Source organism: Eptesicus fuscus, chromosome 14 (assembly GCF_027574615.1).
Source record: "Eptesicus fuscus isolate TK198812 chromosome 14, DD_ASM_mEF_20220401, whole genome shotgun sequence".
Taxonomy (NCBI): Eukaryota; Metazoa; Chordata; class Mammalia; order Chiroptera; family Vespertilionidae; genus Eptesicus; species Eptesicus fuscus.
Window position 1 is genome coordinate 44,328,360 of NC_072486.1, and position 17,094 is coordinate 44,345,453.

General features: G+C 40.1%; 1 protein-coding gene across 3 annotated transcripts in view; it reads left to right on the top strand.

The window, feature by feature from the left end:
- Positions 1–17,094, top strand: part of POU6F2 (POU class 6 homeobox 2) — a 427,905-nt gene that overhangs the window by 377,027 nt on the left and 33,784 nt on the right. The gene's annotated exons all lie outside the window — the stretch shown is intronic.

Genomic DNA, 17,094 nt, shown 5'->3' on the forward strand with positions numbered 1-17,094 from the left:
CCATCTCAAATGTTACCATTTCTTTTTTTTCCCCTAGGCCAGTGGTCGGCAAACTCATTAGTCAACAGAGCCAAATATCAACAGTACAACGATGGAAATTTCTTTTGAGAGCCAAATTTTTTAAACTTAAACTTCTTCTAACGCCACTTCTTCAAAAGAGACTCGCCCAGGCCGTGGTATTTTGTGGAAGAGCCACACTCAAGGGGCCAAAGAGCCGCATGTGGCTCGAGAGCCGAAGTTCGCCGACCACGGCCCTAGGCTCACCATTTTAATCTTATTTCCCCAGCTATTATTGTATTAGAGAGTGTGTGTGTGTGTGTGTGTGTGTGTGTGTGTGTGTGTGTGTGTGTAGTTTACATGCATTTTTCATCTCTATTGAAAGTATTTCTGATGATGACACACCAGGGAGAAGGAGCTTGCACCCTCTCCAAGATTCTTCCTCCCAGAGTTATTTACCTGACAGCGAGTTTATGCACCCCTGCTTGGCCTGCTCTGTGGAGAACAGGAATTGTGATATCTCGAACCCTGCTTTTATTTTACATGAAGAGTAAACAGAGATGCATTATAAGCTAACCCATCTCCAGTTAGGTCCCAGGGCAAAAAGCTGACCTTGTTATATTTCCTGGGCGGGTGCAGGATTGTCCCGTCAGAACCCCGAGGGCTGAACGATAGAGCTTGTCAAAGAGCGGCCCCAGGTAATGAATCATCTTATCACAGGTGCACACCACACATATTAAAGGAGGATTGTATGAACGCCGTGCCCTCCACAGTCACCTTTCAATGTCGGCTTTAACCCGTGTTCCAATCCCTTTTCATCAAAGTATCATTTTATGCAGCGGCTCTAAATGGGGGCTCTCAAAAGCCTATTAAGATTTCTGAAGGGACGGGTATTGGTGTGGAGGAAAAGTTGGTTAGAATATCTATAACTCATTCTTAGATCAGGTCAATCCTAGAAGCTGTTTCCTAGAGTTATGCCCAAAATAGAACACCCCAATTTATTCCTGCGAGGCAGCTGGCCCTTGCGAGGTAGAATTTAAGAGTGCACGGTAGAAACCCAATCCACTGATGTGTATTTCCCTCTGATTTTTCTGTTCCAGTGTCCAAGTAAAATGTACCACTATGCCCCACCACTTGAGAATTTGTGATGCAGAAAATTCCTTAAGGATTATTAGGAGTTTGTTCTTCTCATAATTTAATGGCTGATCATTTTGCCAATTACAAACCCATCTCCTTATCAGGGGCTAGAGTTTCATCCTTCACTTTGGCCTTTGCCTGCTCCCATCTCTCCCAGCCCATAATTACCCATAAGGAAATGAGCTTCAAAGTAGAAGCTTGATTGGTACTCTGCATATAGCGAGTAAGCATTGATTGCATTTAAATTTTTTATTTTAGAAACTGTATTAAAATAGTTGATTTTATATAGTACACAAACCTAAAGTGAAAAAAGAAATAGATTTACAGAGAAATCAATATTGCCTACTCGTGAAATCTTAAAAAATATATTTATTGATTTCAGAGATGAAAAAAGAGGAAGAGAGGGATAGAAACATCAATGATGAGAGAGAAACATTGATCTGTTGCCTCCCTACTGGGAATTGAGCCCACAACCCGGGCATATGCCCTGACCGAGAATCGAACTGTGACCTCCTGGGTTCATAGGTCAACGCTCAACCACTGAGCCATGCCAGCTGGGCCCACTCATGAAATCTTGTCTGAGAGTTTTAGAAACATGCCCAATGGCATCATGTTTTCCTTGGCCAGAAGAGACCAAGATACTTACAGTTCCAAGTAGATGACTTGGCCACATTCATGTAGCACTATGTGTGTGTTTTTTAATCTTTGTAATATAAACACCATCATCTTCTCAGAAAAAAGTACATGCCTGAATCTGTACAAAGTGGTCAAATTACAAAAAAAGAAGAGCAAAAATTAGTTGCTCAGTGTGTGTTCTTTTGGTTTGTATTAATGTGGTACAAAAAGTAAAAATATGTTGTAATTGGGTTAATACAATTAGCCTTGCTCAAAACACTGCATAATATAGGATTACTATACCCAGCCCATTTTCATTTCCTTAAAAATCTCCAAAGAGCTTTCCCAGAAAAGGTACAAAAAGAAAACTCTTAATATATTTGGAGATTCTTTTCTTGTAAGTTTTTTTATATTAACTATTTTTCATATTTGAAAATGTACCCAGAAGTAACAACATTAAAATCCAGTGAACATTTGAAAAGCATGTTTTACTCCACTGATAATTTGGTGAGGTAAGCCTACAGAGAAGCCATCTCCACTGCTAAGAGTCTCTTGGCTAACTAGAAACCAAGGTGGAATGGCCCAATGGCTAAGAGCCCTGACTGAATTCAGACCTGCCTGGGGTTAGGTTTAGGCTTCACCTTTTTCTAGTTGTATGAACTTGGGGCAGTGACTTAACCTTCCTAAACCAGAACCTCATCCTCAAACTTCTACGGTGACCTCTATGAGGCAGCCTGGGCCAGCGGCTTGTGCTTGCTGGGCAAGGGGCCTAGGAGGCAGATGCCTCTCCTCACAGGGAGACTTTCCTAAATCACTCTTCAGACTCTCGGCCTTCAGCTCTCAACACGAAACCCCACCACCTGGGACTTGTCGTTTTGCTTTTATTGTCTGGAATCGGACTGTGTTTCCATTTACTGGATCTCAGTAAATTTAAAGGGATGGGAAATCTTGATTTATTTAAGAATGTTTATTTTCTGTTCTTTCTCCCTCCCAATCAATAATTATGAGCAAATATGAAGGAAAAAGTGCAGTCATTGTTTATACCTTTCTGACCCTGCCATTCATTTGCATTTAATTCAAAAGTCAGACACTATTCTACAGAGTGATTAATTTTAACAGAAATACTAAATTATAAAGCCACAAAGTATATATATTACCATGTTAAGGTATTTTAAAATTATACCCAACCTCACTCTGAGGTGGGAAGATAACAAACTTCGTATTGGTAATTAGTGATCATGAATTTTATAATGATGATTATAGTGCTGAGAAGAATACTCTAGTTCTCTTTACTTACCAAATTAGGAACTCGCGCAAGTGTGGAAGCTAGGCAATGCAATGAGCACTAGCAATAGACTTGCTTGAATTCCCAAGTCAGTCAATAACTTGCTCTGTGACCTAAAGCAAATTACTTGAGCTCTCTGAACTTCAATTTTACTATACTAAGGATAATAAAATCTAAATCCCTAGATTAGTAAAATTAAATGAGATATGTTAAAAAAGAAAGGCCCACCATAGTGCCTATATATAAAGACTCAGTAAGTGGTTGCCATCATCATCATTATTTAGAGTTTTGTATAGCATTTTCTGGAATCCTATATTTGGTTTGAAGATACAGCAAGAGGCAATACAAACCCTTATTTCAAACCCTGTATATATATTTTTTTTGTACAGGAAAAAAAAAATACAGGGTTTGAAATAAGACTGCCATTTATTAGCTGTGAGACCTTGAGCAATAAACTTACCCTCTTTGTGCCTCAGTTTTTTTCATCTGAAAAATGGGGATAATAATGGCACCAGCTTCCAGGTTTAAAGTGCTTAGAATGGAGTCAGGCACAGAGTCGCCATTCAGTAATGCTATCACTCAGTAAGTGCTATCTGTTATTAATAATCAAGATGCTATGTAGTTTCAATTCATAACTGTTCATAACAAACCCACTTCATGTGTGAAGAGTTTGAGAATGTGAGAATCTTAGTAATAGGAGATTAAGTTATTTTAGGGGAACTCATCCTTACCCTGGATAGTTCAGCGTGTGTGTGTGTGTGTGTGTGTGTGTGTGTGTGTGTGTTCATAACACTCATTCAGTGGGTACGTTTAGGATTTGGCAAGTAGATTTACCATCGATTTGTTCAACTATAGAATTGGCTTCCCTTGTGCCCCTGGCAATATCTCCTTATTGGCATTATTGCAGAAAAATAAAAGCAAATGAAATTTTATTTTATCCTGGGGCTAAAAAAAAAAAAAAGCCTCTTACATTTTAACTGAAGCTCAGAATGTTTCTTGATGAAATTACCTCTTGACTACTGTGAAATTATCTTAAGTGGCACCAAGTCAAGTCCAAGACACCCCTTGGGTCTTTAAAGAGCCAGTCAAGTAAAAAAAAAAAATCAACTAAACATTATGTGTTTTTAATATAGATAAAGAAGAAAAAATTAAAAGGATCCATTCAGGTTAGCCACAAATACGCACACCATTTTATGAATAAACAATGGCTGAGGGGAGCTGGTTTGGGGAGGGAAAAGGATTTGTTATGGGACGGGAGTTGCCTCCTAAAAGGACCACAAGGCCCTGATGAATGAAAAAACAGTCTGTTAATACTAACAGAAGCCTGTGCCTTGTGGGTTAGAGCTACCCCCTGGATGGTACAAAGCCATTCCTGGGGAGTCCCCTCTATTCTACAGCCCTGAGCTGGGTAGGGGTGGGTAGAGATGCCGGAACACCACCAGCTCCACACACCAACGGGAAGACCATTCTAGTATTACAACTTCCAAATGTGGGGAAAAGTCCGTATCGTAGGAAGAAACATGACGCTTACATTAGGATGTTCCTCTGAATGATAGCACTAGTGAGCTAAAGGTTATCTCAAGAAGATGAAAGAGTAGGTTAGAGCATGGGCTTTGAAGGAAACCGGTCTGATGGGAACACATTACAGGACTCTTCTGGGCCTCTGTTTCCTCATCCGTAAAACAGAGTGATAAGACTTCTCACATACTTTTTGGTTGTGGGATTAAATGTGTAATAGCAGGAAAAGTGCTTAGCACAGTGCCTGCTATGGCTTAAGCATTTAATAAGTTATATTAACTTATCAATATATGAATGTTACAGCTATTCTTTCTAGGGTAAAATAACAGCCATTGACTCTGAACTATGTATGGGTTGCTAAAGTAATTCACATAATTTAAATAGAAAGATGAGACTCTTTTAGAGAGGGAAAGCGCTACAAGATGAACGAAGATTGGGTTGTAATAAATGCAGATTTTAACCAAAGGATTGAGATATAATCAATTCATTCAGTGAGTGTCCCTGCGCCCTCCCAGGGGTTTATTCGATCTGTGTAGGAGCACTAACAAAGCCGAGCTGCCTGCATTTGTAAAACTAATTTCAAACCCTGTGCAAAGGAGAGAAAGTGTGTAATTTTGACAATGTTACTAGAGCAAATGAAGTGCATTAGATGTACACAGCTAATGCCGGTTGATCAAGAATTTAGGGAATTTCACACATACTCTATCACTGCATTTTTAATAATGAAATATATTAAATGTATAGAAACACTTTTTAAATATTTTTTCAAAAAATTAATATAAAAGGCATCCTTGTTCACCACCCAGATATTAACATTTTTCCACATAAGCTTCAGTTCTGTTCTTTTGCTTATTTTTAAGAGAAATAAAAACATTACTTAACATCCTCTTCTCCCATTCCTCTCCTTCCCTTCCCAAGGTAATTACTGTGATAAAATTGGTGATTCCTTTCGTGCAAGTTTTGCATTTTTAATACAAAAATATTAATTTTTTAAAATAGGTGCAAAATCATATAGAATATCATTTAAATACAAAAAAATGAATATATTCTTAAGACATTTTTTTAAAATCCTCGCTCAAAGATATTTTCATTGCTTTGAGAGAGGAAGAGAAAAGGGGAGAGAAATATGAATATCGATTGGTTGCCTCCGGTACCCCGACCAGGGATCAAACCTGCAACCTAGTATGTACCCTGACCAGAATCAAAGGCCGCAACCTTTTTTTGGGGGGGGGGTGGGGAGGCAGGAGGAAGCTCAACCAACTGAGCCACCCTGCTGGGCTTAAGACATTTTGCATAAATAATAATCAAACACCTTTCGTTGAAAATTCAGCATAGGTATCGAAGAATTCAGTCATTGTCTGTATATTTCCCCCCAAGTATTCTGGTCAGAGCAATCTATTTATACAATATGCTGAACTAACAATGGGTTTGGCCCTGTTTCCTAAACCAAAACTCAAAATGTCTGGCCAAAGATTTTATTTTTCTCATTTGCAAATGTCATAATGTGAAGTTTTTAAAAAGGTGTAAAAATCCGATCACATCCAGTTAAGTGCCTATCAAATGGCTTTTTTTTTTAAACAGAATAACATTCTTTAAAATCGGCTCTTTCTTAGAGACTGGGATATGTTGGTTCATGGGGTTCGTAACATTATAAGAATGTTACCCTGGCTTCATCTGAGTAATAACGATAAAACAATAACAAACAGCCTCAATCTTTCTACTAACATTTCAAATGCACCCGGCGAGCCTGGTTGAGAGCTTTATTTCCCCGTTCAGAAGAGGCCTTTGCGCTATTTCCCTCCGCGTGCGGGAACGCGAGCCCCTCACCCGCTCCTCGCAGGAGGCGCCCGGGTGGGACGCGGGGAGGCGCTCCCGGCTCAGCCCCCGGCGGCCGCGTGTCCGGCGGCGGCGACTGCTGGCTGCGGATGGGGCCGCGCAGGCTGGCCCCGCACCCGGCTGCCGCGCCGCACCCCCTTTCGCTTGGTTAACCCCCCCTTTTCCCAACTGACTGTCCTCCCAACCTGTCCTAGAAACAGGGTGGCAGCGCACGCTTTGGAAATGCTGCAGGAAGCAGTTCACAGGCGTCCCTGCCCACGCCGTCTCCAGCGAGGCCTCGGTTCAGATCGGAAGGGAACGGCCTCCAGGGAGGCTCCGCGAGGCCGTTTGGAGCGCGCACCCCTGCACAGCAGGGTGGCAGCTGGGGGGCTCTCTCCGCTGCCCCCAGAGCTCCCAGGACGGCGCAGGGCACCCCCAGGGCGGAGGAGCGGGCGCTCCCGGGCCGCTCGGCCACACGCTGGGACCGGGGGGCTGCGGGTGGGGCGGAGTGAGACGGGACTGCCCCTCCCGCTCTTGCAGATCGGAAGAGTGGGGCGCCCTGGACGGTGAAGGGCGCTAATAAGCCCCAATGGCCCTTGGCCGGCTCCGCGGCAATGACGCGGGAGATGGCTTTGTTGGGTGGCCTTGCTCCTGTCGTGACTCAGGAGGCGCTGGACATAATCGGGCCTCCGAGGCGGCCAGCGCCATCAGCAGAAGCGAGGCTCTGTCCCTCTTCGTGACCTTCCCTTTCCCTCCCCGCCAAAGGTCTCCCGTCCCTCCCATCCCCTCTCCGCCTCACCTCCCCCACTTCTGAAATGAAAGGGTTAATCCCATTAGTGTCCTCAGCCCAAAGAGCAGGCGGAGAAGTGAAAGGAAAGCACCCTCGGAAACCTGTCTGCCTTCCTCCCCAGCAACTCAGCAGTGCCACCTCCCCTATAATTAAAGGGGTGCGCAACCATCCACAATAAACAGTCCAGCTCCGGGGCTGCCTCCGAAGACTGAGCCGGAGAGAACCAAGGCCTCTCCCATCTAGAGCAGGGCTTTGGATTGTTGTGCCGTTACTTTTTTTTTTCCTGGCCACTGCATTTTCTTTTTTATTCTTCATCCCATGAGTGTTTCATTTTCCTGGGAATAGGGAAATGTTTTCTTGTGTAGGTTCTTGGATCAAGCCTGTTGGCACATCCTTAAAGAATAGGAAAAGGGCCAATTAACTAATGGAGTAATCTAATTAACAGCCATAATTCTAAACAGGTAATCAATTACAGTAAAACCTTGCTATAGCGGACTAATTTGGGGGGGAGGGGGGTGTCCATTAAAGCTGAAAGTCTGTTATATAATAAAGTAGGTTTTCTGAATGGGTATGTTTAAAAAAATGATAAATTAGTTTTTAATTATGTAAACACATTTGTGTAATTAAAAGTCAGTATGTATGAAAAGTTTAATTTCATAGAAAAGGTTTCTATATGTATTACTGCAATTTTATTTTATTTTTATTCTTTTATTTTTATTTTTATTAAATTTATTGGGGTGACACTGGTTGACAAAATTGTACAGGTTTCAGGTGCACAATTCTACAACACATCATCTGTACACTGTGTTGTGTGTTCACCACTCCAAGTCAAGTCTCTCTCCATCATCATTTATTCCCCCTTTACCCTCCTCCACCTCCCAAAACCTACCCCACAATCACCACAGCATTTTACATGTCCATGAGTTTTTTTTTTCTTTTTTTGACCAATCCCTCTGCCCTTCTCCCCCACCCCAGTATGAATGGAAAATATTCACTGTAAATAGCAAGTAATGCCAAGTCTGAGGATTTTGACCTGTTGGTCAGAATTGAAACCTTGGATGAGGGTACATTTTTCTCCTCAAATACAGTATTACTGCAATTTTAAATTTATACTGAATAGGTCTAGTAAATGCGTGCATTCACCAGTCACCAAGAATAAACAAACGCACATGCCTGGGGGGTGGCTTGGCGCTCCTCTGAACATCTATCTGCCCCTTTGGGTTAAAAGTGCTGCAGAAAGTCATGCCAGGGGACAACAGAACCAGTTACTGTAAGATATGGTGTGATCACGTGCTAATCATTCCCCAGACATCGTTTACAAGTGGTGACTCTTGGATTTAAGTATGTAGACACTATGGTTGTAGATATGTAATATTTATTTATGTCGGCAAAATAACTAGTATTTTTTCCCAACTTATGGCCTATTCACTAAAATTGTTGAAAATAACAGCGAATTAATAAAAAAACAACAATAATCTGTTAATTATAAGCAAATCTTGGTTAAGAGCATTTTAAAATTAACAGTGTTAATTTTCACATATGACATATGGACTGGAAATTTTGTCCTTTCAATCTGAAGTTCGTTAAATCGAGGTCCACAAAAATATAGACAGCTTCTCAGAGCTAGTATGACTTCTGGGATCTTTGTTTCACCAACATAGTTTACATTCTAATTAGTGCACCCTTATAGCAAAATAATATTACTCTAAGGTTCATGCGGCTCTTTTCAGTGTGCAATGCTCTTTAATCATCTTATTTCCTAGAGCAGAGCTAGGTTTCAGCTAAATGTTCCTTCAGGCTAAGTGATTTCTATAAAAGATCATGAAAACAATGATATCTCCCTTGCACTGAGCCCTCACAACAGGCTGCTATCATCTGTGATCCTGTTGGAGCCCAGGTTTGATTATCTGTAATCTGTAGGTGTGATTATCCCAGCTGCTCAGATCAGCAAATTCTCAGAATGCTGCAAGTTAAGTCTGCTCCCAGGGATGACACCTTCAGTAAGTGGCAGAACTGAGATCAGAGCCCAAAGTCCACACCCATCCTCTCTTACCTCCCTCACAGTCTTGGGTTCAAAGACCTAGGTTCATTTCCGCCATGCTCCATAAATGTGTCACTCCGGAACCTTCATTGTCTGCAAACAGGAACTGTAATTCTTGACCTGTCAACCTCAGATTTCTCTTGAAGGTATATAAACACTCACACACTTGAAAATTTTAAAGAGCTGTAAAGCTTGCCAAAATAAATATAGGGTATTTTAATCAATACTCTCACCATTATTATTTTTGCTGATCAAAGGAACTGGACAAGTAGGTTCAAGGAAATCTCTAAAGCAATGAGATAATCTTGATAAATTGACCTCAGGTCTCCACTTAATCTTGCCAGAGAAAATCAGCCTCAAGGCGCCTGGGTCTGGCTGTCTATAGGTCTGCTGCCTTTCAGGAGGCATCCTATCCAGAGAGAACACAATGCATGGTGAGTGCTTCAAATGGGGCTCAGCAAGTGAGCCTTTCGGAGCTAAATTCCCAGTGAATCTTCTGTTGCCCAATCTTTTGTAACATCACCGAGCAAAATGATTTTAGAATAAATTAAGCTCCCAGCCGAAACCGGTTTGGCTCAGTGGATAGAGCATCAGCCTGCGGACTCAAAGGTCCCGGGTTCGATTCCGGTCAAGGGCATGTACCTTGGTTGCAGGTGCATCCCCAGTAGGGGGTGTGCAGGAGGCAGCTGATTGATGTTTCTCTCTCATCGATGTTTCTGGCTCTCTATCCCTCTCTCTTTCTCTCTGTAAAAATCAATAAAAATATATTTAAAAAAAAAAAATTAAGCTCCCAAAGTGGTAGGCCCCAGACATTTCTAGATCCTTCCCTTTGGAGGCTGCCTCTCTAAGAAAAAGAAAAATATATATTACTATATTGTAAGTTTAAAGAAACTACTAATTTTTAAGTTACACCATCAATTTAATAACAACTTTTTTGGAATGGAAGAAAATACTACTGCATTAAACAAAAAGTCAACTGTTAGGGGCAGCCACTTTCACAAATTTAAGAAATGTAAAAAATGGCCCTGGCCAGTATGGCTAAGTTGGTTGAGCATTGTCCCATGCACTGAGAGGTCACGGATTTGATTCCCAGTCAGAGCACATGCCCAGGTTTTGGGTTCAATGGGAGGCAACTGATCTATGTATCTCTCTCCACGTTGATGTTTTCCTCTCTCTCTTTCTCCCTCTCTTTTCTTCTCTCTCTAAAATCAATAAAAACATTTTTTTAATTTAAAAAATGTAGAGTCTTATAATTGAGGAAATATGTGTTTATTTATTAAATAGCTTTAACCAAAACCAGTGTCAGAATGATTATATACTGGGCTATTGATGATGGCTCTCTTTTTAGTATTTAGTTTCTAGTGAAAAGTTAGGGATGGAGGAGGAAACTACTTACGTCTCAGTTTTCTAAATAGAGAATGAAAATTAAACTTGATTTGGGTCTGGGGACAATGAAAGGGAAGAAATTCTAAATTTCAACTTAGAATTCCTAGAACAACATCAGTTTGTTTTGTGTTTTTTTACAAACAATTTTAAGATTAAGCAGAGCATTATCAGAGAAGGGGAAACATTAAATTCACATGTGAGATGCATTCAACTTCCAAATAAATGTTCATTGTTCCATTTACTATATCACATGCCAATAATGCACCCAACTTTCTCCTTGGTCCGTAAGTTGCTGACATGATGAATTCTTCTTCAGGATCTAGACTTCATGTCAACTCACAGGACAATAAGAGAGAAATGAGAAATAGATCGTAGATAGAAATGGAAAGTCACATCACAGAACAGTGAAGAACTAGGTTCAAGTTCAGTGTACAGAAGTAGGCCTTTGCATGATTCAATTGAATGTAATGCATTAACCATGGACAGAAAACTGTGAGAAAACACAATTGGAAGAATATAGTGGCCCCCTTTACCTGTATCTGTCAAAACTTGCCTGATGGTTAGGGGTAAGAGTAAAGATTGGTCACTTATGAAAATGAGAATACAATTTTATGAGGAAAAACTCATCAGCATAATTCTAATGAGTTATGGTCTTTGTTGTGAGAAATGAGAAATTCCATGGTCTCGCTCTAAAGAACGTTAAGAAAAGATTATAAGAGGAAACTGGAAAAAGTAATGTGTGTTAGAGTGATGAGGACAACCACTTTTTGATTGAACAGATAGATAAATATTGCGTGCAAGTATCAAAATACATTTAATTTTGCCACAACAATAGATATTCTCTTCACAAAAATCCTATGAACCATCTTGGACTCATGAAACTGAGTGTGATAAACAGATGCATCTTGAATGACACCTGGAGTGCCTTCGTTCCCCACCTTTTTTTTCTTAGAGGCTTGGCTTGTTGTTTATACTAATTTAAATTCAGCTTTATGGCCTGACTGCACTCAGCACTAGGAGATACTAAATGCGAGCAGCACTTTCTTGAGGAATTGCCAAATATTTCCTTCACCAAAATCCATTGCTCCAAACAATTTGAAATATTGGAGAAGACTGGTCCCCTATTTAGGTTTTTTGTTTGTTTGTTTTGTTTTGTTTTGTTTGGGGGGTGGGGCGGAGGTTGCTCTGATTGCTATTAGCTCTTTTTTTCTCTCATTTGGGAAGAAATATGGACAGCTCATAGGTCCAGGGCTTCATTTAGGAATGTTTACTAAAGCTTCTAAGGGCCAAAGCTGAGTTAAACTAAAAGGTGTTCTCCCAAGCAATAAATAACTCTAGTCTGATTTAGCCACTTCATCTGGCATCAGCAGGCAAAGCAGAAATACTTGCCCAAATTCCTTTATTTCTATTCAAACCTTTTATTTCCATAGTAATGCATGCCACATATGTCTGAATATCTAATATTAATATCTGACATGAATTTTAGACTCAAAATAATGGCCCATCTTAATTATTGTAAATATATCCTTTTTTTCTTCTTAACAGATTTCTTTACTATTGCGATTTTACTGTATTGTATTGTATTGTATTGTAATTTTTACACTATTACAGATGTCCACCTTCCCCCCACAACCCCTTTGCCCACCTTCACATTGCCCTGGCCACCCCCACCCCTACCCCAGCTAAGTATTTTTTACTGGCATTAAAATTTTAAGTCTTAGGCAAAGCCATATAAAAGCTTACAAAGTTGGTCTTGCTGCAAAATTATGGCTTCACCATAGTAGTGATTTTCTTTTGAAGGAAAAAAATGTTTTAGAAATTTCAGTGTTGGCAGCTGCAAAGAAAATGAAAATTACTCATAGTTTAATTTGTAGTCAATATGGGAAAGTGGAAAGAGATGATGAAAAGAAATGTTTCCAATTCATCCTTAAGAATTTGTCTTTGTTTCTGATCTTTGTCCTACTGGAAAAACATACCGTATTTTCCGGCATATAAGGCGACTGGGCATATAGAAGATTTTCCTGGGTTAAAAAGTCGTCTTATACGCTGGAAAATATGGTAATGAATCTATATATATAAAAAGCCAGTGACCAGAACACTGTAACGACCAGACCGACCAGTCAACCTCCCTAGACCCCTCTCCCCGGATGGCCTGGCCCTGATTGGGCCTCAATCAGGGCCGGCTGGCTGGCCAACCTCCCGCTGTCTCCTCCTTTGGACAGGCCTGGCCCTGATCAGCCCGGCCTTGTGCACTGGGCCTCTAGTATTATAATAAAAATGTAAAACCTCTGAAGAAAGTTGAAATTGAAGTACTAGATCATATTTACAAATGTTTTCATTTCCTCTCATTGACTTGAAGGAATTTGCCTCTGTGTAACATGTCATACTTCCCCTTGTTATAAATAGCTATGGATTGAAATACATAATTAGGATTCTATAGATTAAAAAATTATATAAAAATCATAATATTAAAATTATGTAAATTAATATAGCATATTTATAGACGAAGGGGAACTCTGAGAGCCTGGAGGAGCTGAGCCCACCTTGCTTACCACATAATGAATTCATATTGGTCCTGGTGGTGGAATCAAGATAGCAGAGGTTGTTATGAATGGGTTGTGGTCACTGAGGAGAGACATTGTTCTGTGCAAAGTGAAGGGCATTCCCCACTGTGTGTCTGCCATTTCTACTCTCCAGTGGGAGTTATGTTCTTGGGGACCAGAGGTCTCCATGAATTTACTCAGCCCTGCTTACTGTCTGACTTCTGCAAGCATTTTAGTCATCTTCTTTTTTACAATCGAAATGATTTAAAGACAAAATTTAAGGTCATCAGATATTTCTCAGACTTCCAAAGTCTAAAAAGGTGCCTGATATCAAATTTCTATAATATTGGACTTCTTCAAAGATTAAAAAAACTAGCATTTTTCAGGAGAAAATAAGAACATATTTCAGTGAAGGGTGAACTCAGTAGTCCAATGACATATCTGAGCATGCAAACAGTCACAGGAGATCACCTCACAATCACAGCAGCTTCCCAGTATAAGAAAAGATCAGGCAGGACTCTTGTCATGAGCAGGGGAGGTGGATTGGGAGGGAGGGTGAGTGAAAAAGGTGAATAAATTAAGAAGTACAAATTAGTTGTAACAGAATAGTCATGAGGATGTAAAGTACAGCATAGGGAATATAGTCAATAACTAGGTATGGTGCTGGATGGGTACAAGATTTATTGGGATGATCATGTATTAAGTTAAGAATGATTTGATCATTGGGATGGATATGTACACACCTAAAACTACTGTAATGATGTATGTCAACTGTAACTGAAAATTTAAAAAAAAAAATTTTTTTTAAGAACAGGGGTTTTAGCATTATGTAAAGGCTACCATCTTGACTATCTTAACTACCAGAAGCGTAGACTTTCTTCTTCACTGGTGGGTTATTGGTGCCATGGATGGCAAGATTTACAGAATACTCCTATTAAGCCAAACGAAACTATTTTCATGAATTCAGGTGGCTAATTTCCCAATCTTCTACACAGGAATGTGAGCCATGTGGTGTGGCCTCATGCTGGGCACACAGCAGATGCCCAAGAAAGGCTTTGTTGAGCGAGTGGGTGGGTGAGTATGTGAGTGATCAATCTGGGCATGAATCAATGCATCAATAAGACAACACTCGTAATTCTGAAATCATTCAGAATAAAGCAGAGAGGTTCCAACAGCTTACTAGATTTCCAGACAAAGTGGAGGAGGTTTTTATTCATCTGCTAGAATTATCTACAGTTATCCCAATCCCTCCACTTCTGCTGCCAATATGTCTGTATTATCTATTCATATAGGGATACTTTTAATGTAAAGTATTAATATTTGTATAAGCAACTAATCTCATATATCCAAAGCCTTTCCATATATGCTAATAAATAGGCAATACGTTTCCAAGGAAAAACTCAGCCATGGAGCAAGTGGCAAGTTCTCCAACTTTTCCCAAAGAGTCTCTCCAAATCCCACTTTCCTTGCCCCAGGAGAATTGCAGATAGTGCTGAGAGTCTTGCTTACTTGACCTTTGCTGGGAGAACCTACTTTGTATCATGGAGTATCTCTCACAGTCACAGATGGAGCCAATAAACCTTTGATTCCAGTATCATGCCCAAACAAACCTTAGGGCCTAAGGCTTAGGCTAACCTTTTGCAAAACTGACTCTCCCCTCTTCTATTTTCCTCATCCCACCTTCCCATAGAGTAACAAGGAGCAGAGCAGTGGAAGGAAAACAGCACCATGGAAAAACCAATAATCTCTAAATAATCCAGAACTTGCTAATATACTTTTCAGTTTAGTAGGTCTAGAATTCAGCTATAAATTTTAAATTTCTGTTGATGGTGGGCACCAATACTGTGTTAAAGAAGAAGAAGAAGAATGGTTGACTTCCTGGACTCTAATCCCTGCCCACTAGTCACTCCAGAAGAATAAGCCATGTAGGCAGTTACAATGACTTCTCATTAATTTTCATCTCAATGTAATATCATCTTGCGTAAATTTAATTTAATATTTTGATTATACTCTGGATCAAAACTTTTATTCTGTCAATGTTTCCTAGCACTTGAGTGGGAATCCAAATAACAGAGAAAATAGCAAGTTCATAATTGTAGTAAAATATGTAAGAACAGATATTATGATGCATCTTAAAATTAAAAATTAAAAAAAAAAAACGCTTGCCTCCAGAGTTGTAGAGTATGCCAGATTCAGCTGTAATGTTATTGTAGTAGGAACTGTCAACAGTTTAGAACGTGGCTGCCGCTGCTAATTTCATTTTGCCAAAGACTTGAGAAAGATTCCGGTCCAATAAGAATGAGCATTGTATCAATTGAGTTAACTCTTCCTTGGTAGACCTGTCAGTTCCTGAGAAGTGGAATTTCTTCCATGATGTTTGCTGCTAATGGGCTGCATAACCAAGGTTCAGGTTGTATGCTCCATAAACATATTCCTGTAAAACACCTTTGAAACTGACATCATTCATCCTGTCTCATGTCATTAAGATCTAGTAGGACCCTTTAACCCCACCTCATCATTTGTAATTGGAAAACAAAGGCATACACATTAGATTTCTTCCTTCCCAACAATTAAACCAATGAAAGACTGTGTTCAATAGTGAGTTTGGGAGTTTGGGTTAGTTTTGTGTCCATTTAAAGATAAGAGGGGAATAGAGAACCATAAATGCACATCTTTTTTAAAAATATATATATCTTATTGATTTTTTACAGAGAGGAAGAGAGAGGGATAGAGAGTCAGAAACATCGATGAGAGAGAAACATCGATCAGCTGCCTCTTGCACACCCTCCACTGGGGATGTGCCCACAATCAAGGTACATGCCCTTGACCTGAATCGAACCTGGGACCCTTGAGTCCGCAGGCCAATGCTCTATCCACTGAGCCAAACCGGTTTCAGCCATAAATGCACATCTTTATTGTACCTTATAAATATTATTAATTACTAATGAGAAAAATCTTGCTAACATAATTTTTGAATGATTGTGTCAAAATTCCTCCCAACTCTTTTCTTATGTGTTGTCACTACCTTCTCCTGTGGCAGGCACTGGCTCTCCCTGTTATAATTTTCAGGTTTTCAAAAGCTTCAGAAGAACTTCAGCAACTGAGGCATTTGAATAGTGTCCATTTTTAAGTCAACTGAAACTTGGACAATCAGTGTGATAAATAGCAGCAACTACCTCGCAGAAATAAACTGAATTCCTAGTTTATGGGAACATGTATGTTCTGCTCACAATTTCAAACTCTTTACCTCTGGTAACTTGTTAAATTCTCTCCTCTCTTTCCTTCCAGCTTCTCTTCTTGCCTTCCTTGCGCCTCTATTTTTCAAGCATCTTAGTTAACAAAGTCCTGACAGTATAATCCATGAAATCTCCTTTTTTAGTGTTATTGACCTTAGTTAAGATAATGGCAGTCTCTATCTTTACCTGATTTTAAAATTATGGATAGCAATGGCTTAAAAAATACTTGCTAATACTAATGAATAAGCCATGTTTAATTTATACAAACTTCTTAATTATAGGCCTAAAACATTAACATTAAATTTAAAAAGACAGTACATTACTCTCACACTTGACCCCCTTGCACATATAACAGTAAGAGAGCCTCGAGGGGCTGGGAGATTAGGAGAGAATTACAAGCTTGAATTTCTTTGTCTAGTAATTTGTGATTATCAAACCCCTTCACATATGAGTGGGGAAAGAGGACAGAACTGGGATTTGGGGATATAATCATCAAAGCTTTGCACGGTCCCTTTCAACTTTCTGGGCCTTCCCCTCCCCCTTGATAAAAGCTGGGAGTCTTCTCCCATGACTTCTCTTGGGCATTCTTGGGGACTACAATCTTCTATGCCCGGTTTCCTGACAATAATGAAAACTGCGACCCTAACAAACTTCCACCACCACCTCCACAGCCCCAGCTGAGCCCTCTTCCTGCTGCCTGCTACATGGGAAAGAGCTGCCAGGTCCCGCTT